Here is a 7,736-nt window from a genome sequence, read left to right as displayed (position 1 = left end):
CAAGGGTTAATGCTGCAGATTGTTTTTTCGTTAAAATACCCCCACATTTAGAGGTTTTTTGGCCATCGCTAGGCAACGGAGGGGTCCATAGCAACGGTTCTCACACATAACTAGGACATACCATGAACCTACCATACCAGTTTCATGTATATCTGACTCATAGTCTCAGATATAACAAACTTCGTTTTTTTATTGTTTTTGACCAGGGTTCATTCAAAGTCTATCGTCTCTGACAGTTTTCATAGGATCCGGCTGGAAATTTTTGACAATATGGCTGAATGTACTGCCCACTGTCGCTTGTGGTCCGATTTTGGATTTTCGAAAGAAATTTTTTTTAAAGTTTTTTTGAAAATTTCAAAGGTCAGTTGCTGGGTAACGGATGGGTCCACACAACTAGGTCATGGTATAAACCTACCAACCAAGTTTCATCGAAATCGCCATTGTATTAACGGAGCACTGGACCGAATAGACAGACATATCGATGGAAATACTGATAATAAAGGTAGACTAGATCGACTATCCAACAGACAGACAGACACACCAATAACGAATATAGTGGTCACTTACTTTTTCGTGAACCAAATGTCGAAGATTTGCAAGTATGTATGTATGTACAGTGGGGAGAGCAAGTATTTGATACACTGCCGATTTTGCAGGTTTTCCCACTTGCAAAGCACGTCGAGGTCTGTAATTTTTAATCACAGGTACACTTCAACTGTGAAAGACGGAATCTAAAACAAAAATCCTGAAAATCACATTGTATGATTTTTAAATAATTAATTTGCAATTTTATTGCACGAAATAAGTATTTGATCACCTACCAACCAGTAAGAATTCCGGCTCTCACAGACCTGTTAGTTTTGTCTTTAAGAAGCCCTCCCATTCTCCACTCATTACCTGTATTAACTGCACCTGTTTGAACTCGTTATCTGCATAAAAGACAGCTGTCCACACTCAATCAATCAGACTCCAAGCTCTCCACAATGGGCAAGACCAGAGAGCTGTCTAAGGACATCAGGGACAAAATTTTAGACTTGCACAAGGCTGGGATGGGCGACAGGACAATAGGCAAGCAGCTTGGTGAGAAGGCAACAACTGTTGGCGCAATTATTAGAAAATGGAAGAAGTTCAAGATAACAGTCAATCTCCCTCGGTCTGGGGCTCCATGCAAGATCTCACCTCGTGGAGCTTCAATGATCATGAGAAAGGTGAGGGATCAGCCCAGAACGACACGGCAGGACCTGGACAATGACCTGAAGAGAGCTGGGACCACAGTATCAAAGAAAACCATAAGTAACACACTACGCCGTCATGGATTAAAATCCTGCAGCGCATGCAAGGTCCCTCTGCTCAAGCCAGCGCATGTCCAGGCCCGTCTGAAGTTTGCCAATGACCACCTGGATGATCCAGAGGAGGAATGGGAGAAGGTCATGTGGTCTGATGAGACAAAAATAGAGCTTTTTGGTTTAAACTCCACTCGCCGTGTTTGGAGGAAGAAGAAGGATGAGTGCAACCCCAAGAACACCATCCCAACCGTGAAGCATGGAGGTGGAAACATCATTCTTTGGGATGCTTTTCTGCAAAGGGGACAGGACGACTGCACCGTATTGAGGGGAGGATGGATGGGGCCACGTATCGCGAGATCTTGGCCAACAACCTCCTTCCCTCAACAAGAGCATTGAAGATGGGGTGTGGCTGGGTCTTCCAGCATGACAACGACCCGAAACACACAGCTAGGGCAACTAATATAAGGAATGGCTCTGTAAGAAGCATCTCAAGGTCCTGGAGAGGCCGAGCCAGTCTCCAGACCTGAACCCAATAGAAAATCTTTGGAGGGAGCTGAAAGTCTGTGTTGCCCAGCGACAGCCCCGAAACCTGAAGGATCTGGAGAAGATCTGTATGGAGGAGTGGGCCAAAATCCCTGCTGCAGTCTGTGCAAACCTGGTTAAGAACTACAGGAAACGTCTGATCTCTGTACCAAATATTAAGACCGAGGTCACATTTGCCACAGCGGCCGTGGGGTCTCCAAAATCTACGGCCACTAGCAATTATACGGCGGCCACAGCATTTCCACGGTCACACAATGTAGCAGTCACATATGTTTTTATTTTTCGGGGAGCCGCACGGTGTATTTATAAATTGTGGAGACCGAAAAACGTGGGGTTGCCGTACGGTCTTTGATTTGATGTCGCACAGTGACCTTAGGGTGTTCCTGCGGCGGCCATAGAATTTAAGGTAGATGCAAGGTGCCCGCAAGGCGACCGCAGGGAGGCCCTAAGGCGAACGTGCGGCCAGACGGACGGTAACGAATGGGTTAATTTTTATTTATTTTTTTACCAGTTTTTTTTTTTTTTTTTGGCTTGTCGAATTGCTACGGCGAATGTAGAAATGAAAAAAAGTTATAACTCCGCGTTATAATTCCACGGCGACCTTACGGCCTGTAAAATATAGCCATACGGCGTCGGGTCACCCTGAGGCCACCTCAGAAACTCTGCGGCCGCTGCACGTTTCTGTCAATTCAGAGGGCGTACGGCCGCCGTAGAACAAATGCGACTTACGCCTTAGGTCTTAGAAATTGTGGAGACCGAAAACGTGGGGTTGCCGTATGGTCTTTGATTTGATGTCGCACAGTGACCTTAAGGGGGCCCTGCGGCGGCCATAGAATTTTCAAGGCAAATGCAAGGTAGCCTCAAGGTGCCCGCAAGGCGACCGCAGGGGGCCCTAAGGTGAACGTGCGGCCAGACGGACGTAACACATGTGTTAATTTTTTTTTTTACCATCTCTTTTGTTTCGGCTTGTCGAATTGCTACGGCGAACGTAGAAATGAAACGGCGAACGTAGAAATGCTACGTAGAAATGAAAAAAGTTATAACTCCGTGTTATAATTCCACGGCGACCTTACGGCCTGTAAAATATAGCCAAACGCCGTAGGGCCACCCTGAGGCCACCGCAGAAACTCTGCGGCCGCCGCACGTTTGTCAATTCAGAGGGTGTACGGCCGCCGTATAGCAAATGTGACTTCGGCCGAAGTTCTGTTTTTCTGATGTATCAAATACTTATTTCATGCAATAAAATGCAAATTAATTATTTAAAAATCATACAATGTGATTTTCAGGATTTTTGTTTTAGATTCTGTCTTTCACAGTGGAAGTGTACCTATGATTAAAATTACAGACCTCTACGTGCTTTGTAAGTGGGAAAAACCTGTAAAATCGGCAGTTTATCAAATACTTGTTCTCCCCTATGTATATGTGTGTGTGTGTGTGTGTGTGTGTGTGTGTGTGTGTGTGTGTGTGTGTGTGTGTGTGTGTGTGTGTGTGTGTGTGTGTGTGTGTGTGTGTGTGTGTGTGTGTGTGTGTGTGTGTATATATATATATATATATATATATATATATATATATATATATATATATATATATATATATCGACTATGTGATTCTGACCATTTTTGTTTGTCTCCATATCTGTCAATCACCTCCAGGTCACAATTCTAAATCGATTATCATGAAACTTTACCTTGCCGTAGAGGTAGTCACAAATTAGAAGCCTTTTGATTTTGAAGTCAAAGGGTTAAATGTCATCTTGAGGTCAAATTTCTAAAATCGTCATTTTTCATTCTATTGACTTCAGAGTTGAACAGGATTTATATTTTTGGTCACTGAAATGGGAAACCATCTAGTGTTGAGGTCAAAAGGTCAAACTTCTAAAAATCATCAATTTTCATCCGATTGACTTGAACATTAAACAGCAATTGCAGAGTACATCACCGAATTGGGAATGCAACAATTTTGGGGGGTCAAAAGGTTGAACGTCAACTCAAAGTCAAAGTTCTAAAATCATCAAATTTTTTCCGAAAAATTGTCTATTTTCATCCGATTAACCTGAAATTTAAAGAGCAATTGCATAGTGCATCACTGAAATGGGAAAATTATGATCTTTGAGGTCAAAGGTCAACAACTAAGGTCAAACTTCTAATACAGTCAAAGCTCGTTACTATGCCACCTCGCTTCTATGCCACTCTCGCTATTATACCACTTTTGCTCGGTCCCGACAAAATTCAATACAAAATAAATTTACTATGCCACCCCCTACTCTCGCTACCATGCCACTACTGTGTGACTGTTAAAAGGCACGAGTCGTGAAAAAGTCTGAATTGCGCAGTGCTCGATTATCACACTCACGTCCAAAGGCGAAGCGACTAACTACAGTCCAGCTGCGCACAACATAACTCAATACGTACGCGCATAGTTAGACTGTGTCAAAACACGCGATTCTTCTCCCCGATGCCAGCCACAACAAGCCAATCACAACACGCACAACGAGACACAAAAAAGCGCGAGCACACACACAGACACGCAGGCACACGTACAACAGTGACATCATTTTTTTTCAAATTCAGCCCATAATGTCAGCTCAGAAACGCAAGCGAACCGACTTTACGCTGAAGGAGAAGGAGATCATCGATGCCGCGAAGAAGGAGCCGAATCAGTCCAAGTTGGCCAGGGAGATTAGCAAGAAATGGGGCGTCGAAGTTAAGAGAACCACCGTGAAGGGCATTCTCAGCAAGAAGGATGCAATCGAGGCTAAATCAAAGCTGGATTTCCATCGAAGCGCATGAAGTTGACGCAGGCTCACGACCCGAAGCTTGATGAGGGAGTGCTCATGTGGCTGAAGCGATCAAGAGGACAGAATGTGCCTGTCAGCGGCGATCTGATCAAGGAGAAGGCGATGAAACTGGCCGAGCTGATGCACATCCCAGACTTCATGGCGAGCGACGGTTGGTTGGGCAATTTCAAGAAGCGCCACGGCATCACGTTCAAGACAGTGCAGGGCGAAGCTGGAGCGGTGGATTCGCAATCCCTTCTTGAGTGGCAGTAGGGTAAGAATACTGGTTCTGGCTCACTTTTCCCCATGTAAATGAATGGGGGATTTTCAGCCATGAAATTTTTCTTTTTTTTCCCCTAAAAAAATAAATCCCCTTTTTAGCCCAAGGTATATTTATTTGTCTCCCCTTTTAACCTGGAGCCTGGTGTTGGCTTAGTGGTTAGGGTGGCGGCTTGGGATCCCAGGGTCCTGAGTTCAAATCCCGTTGGCTGCTGAATTAACACCAGAGGGTTGACTCAGCCTGCCATCCTTCCGAGGTCGGCGAAATGAGTGCCAGTGTACTGGTCCCGGTGTATGCCCCGGTTAGAATAGGTGTACCATATCCCTGTGTGTCGTAAGAGGCGACCAGGGTTGGTGTCAGGAAGGGCATCCGGCCATAAAACATTGCCTCAAGAAAAAGCCAAACCCCTGCACAGCAGGGAAAAATGGCTGTAAAAATGGCCATTTTTTTATTTCCCCTTTTAACCTAGGGGCTCTCTATTCAAATAGCCCATACAACAAGATAAAGATTTGTTAAAGGTGATTCTAAAGAAATATCTGAAACGCCTAAGCCCCGGGACACTCTTTATCAAATAACCAATGCATATTGTTTAGCTCACTCATTGAACCTATAAACATTTGTTCATTCTCAAATTCCTTCAATAGTTTAATTTTCTTTGCACAATAATCCCCATCTAAAATATTGAAAAACAAAACATTTGAATCTTTATATTTTTTAAGATACCCCTTTTGTGCCATTACGAAATGATAAACTTTTCTTAATGATCTCATCTGGCCACCGCCCGAGTTGCAAATCATTTTTGTACATAAACCATGCCAGAAAAAAAGTTTTGTTTCAAATGTTTTCAGTTCATGCCGTGAAAATGAGGAAGTGTTTTTTGACACGGCCGTGCTGTGTGAATGAGGAAGTGGTTTTGGACTGTCATGCTGTGAAAAAATAGGAACTATTCTGTGAGACAAGGTCTCGTGTTTATATTTTATCTCAGAACACGAACTGAAAACATTTGAATCAAAACTTTTATGGCGTGGTTTATGTCCAAAAACGATTTGCAACTCGGGCGGTGGCCAGATGAGATCATTAAGAGAAGCTTGTCATTTCCTGTGCTCACACCCAATGATTAAGCAATCTCCTCATCGTTGCTTTATAAGCGGTTCGCCAGACAAAGTTTCTGCCAGACGGGATTTTCATTTTTACAACTGAGGCATGGACGATATTTCTTCCGATGAAGCCAACAGCCCACTACAGAGTTGGTAAGTTTGTGTATGCTTTTCTCTTTGAACGATGAAGCAAATGATTATTAATTAAATCATGATAATTCTGATATATATATATTTTTTCCCTGACAGGGCATTGGAAGAAATTGAGTTCACATATCACGACGTGGTTCATGAAATTAATACTCTTATTGAAGAGATCAATGATTTTAGAAGAGAATTGAAAGACATTTTCAATGAGTGGCATGAAGTCTTATCACGTCCTCTCATCTCGAAGGAATTAAACCAATGGTGAGACACGTGTGTGTGCCTCTCTCTCTGTCTGTCTTTCTACCTACCTCTCTCTGCTCTTATTGAAGAGGCCAATGATTTATAATGACTGGTCTCTGATCTCGAATGAATTAAACCAATGGTGAGGCACGTGTGTGTGTGTATGTGTGTGTGTATGTGTGTGTGTGTGCGTGTGTGTGTGTGTGTGTGTTGCTTTCCCTGTCTGTCTCTTCATCTATACCCTTGACTTATTTTTTTTTTTTTCAGCACTATCGCACAACATCAGCTGTTGAAGCAATCTTGTACAACACATGATTTTCTGGAGGTAAATATTTCTGAATTATTATTAATATCACTCGTACAACACATGATTTTCTGGAGGTAAATATTTCTGAATTATTATTAATATCACTCTCTCTTTAGAATGTCGCCTTATGTTGGTTGCATCATTAGTTTGGACGTGGTTTTGTCAGTACACTGGAATTCATTTTATTGACCTTGAAAGGATGACAGGCTCCTGGTGTGTTAATTCAGTGGTCAACGAGGCTTATTCATATTACCATGTAATTATCTTTATAGAACCTAATTATTATCCACTTTTTGTTTCAAAACAGAATATGGTGTCTGAGTTTCGAAATCACAAGGCATCTGAAGAAGATTGCTGGGAAAGATTGTACATTCTCGCAAATGAATATTTAATATTTTCAATATTAATAAATTATATTTGTTTTGTTTACAATTACTTGATTCTGAATTACAAGAAAAGAATAAAAGAGATGTAAAGGGGGGGTTGGGGGAGGGAGGGGTAGGTGCGCTCCCCCAATGACCCATCACCCCCTCATCCCATCCCTCCCTCCCCATGTGTGTGTGTGGGGAAGGGTGGGGGTGGGATGAGGGAGGTGGTGGGTCAAAGGTGGGGGCGCACAGGGGGATGAGGGGGGTGGGGCTTGTGTGGGCGGGGCTTGTGTGGGCGGGGCTTCGGTGGGGGCTTGTGTGGGTGGGGTGTGTGTGGGAGGGGCTTGTGTGGGCGGGGTGTGTGTGTGTGGGTGGGGCTTGTGTGGGTGGGGCTTGTGTGGGCGGGGGTTTATGTGGGTGGAGCTTGTGTGGGAGGGGTTTATGTGTGTGGAGTTTTTGTGTGGAGCTTGTGTAGGCAGGGCTTATGTGGGAGGGGTTTATGTGGGCAGGGTTTATATGGGCAGGGGTTTATGTGGGTGGAGCTTGTGTGGGAGGGGTGAATGTGGATGAGGCTTCTGTGGATGAGGTTTGTGTGGATAAATGGATGGGTGGAGAGATGGGGGATGGGTGGATGAGTGGAGCTTGTGTGGATGGGTGGATAATTTTTTAATTAAATAAACATGTTGTGTGTG

The 7,736-nt window shown here is 43.8% G+C and overlaps 1 long non-coding RNA gene across 1 annotated transcript; it reads left to right on the top strand.

The window, feature by feature from the left end:
* Positions 1–3,650: 3,650 nt before the first annotated feature.
* On the top strand, positions 3,651–7,146 carry LOC147030982 (uncharacterized). The gene is made up of 4 exons (XR_015056608.1): positions 3,651–6,135; positions 6,232–6,390; positions 6,637–6,694; positions 6,984–7,146. It is a non-coding gene; the product is annotated as an uncharacterized LOC147030982 (long non-coding RNA).
* Positions 7,147–7,736: the final 590 nt, after the last annotated feature.

Source organism: Eptatretus burgeri, chromosome 3, assembly GCF_056783735.1.
Source record: "Eptatretus burgeri isolate ZD-2024b chromosome 3, Ebu_testis_v1, whole genome shotgun sequence".
NCBI lineage: Eukaryota > Metazoa > Chordata > Myxini > Myxiniformes > Myxinidae > Eptatretus > Eptatretus burgeri.
Note: the sequence above shows the minus strand (reverse complement) of the source record. Positions and strands in the feature narration are given on the sequence as shown.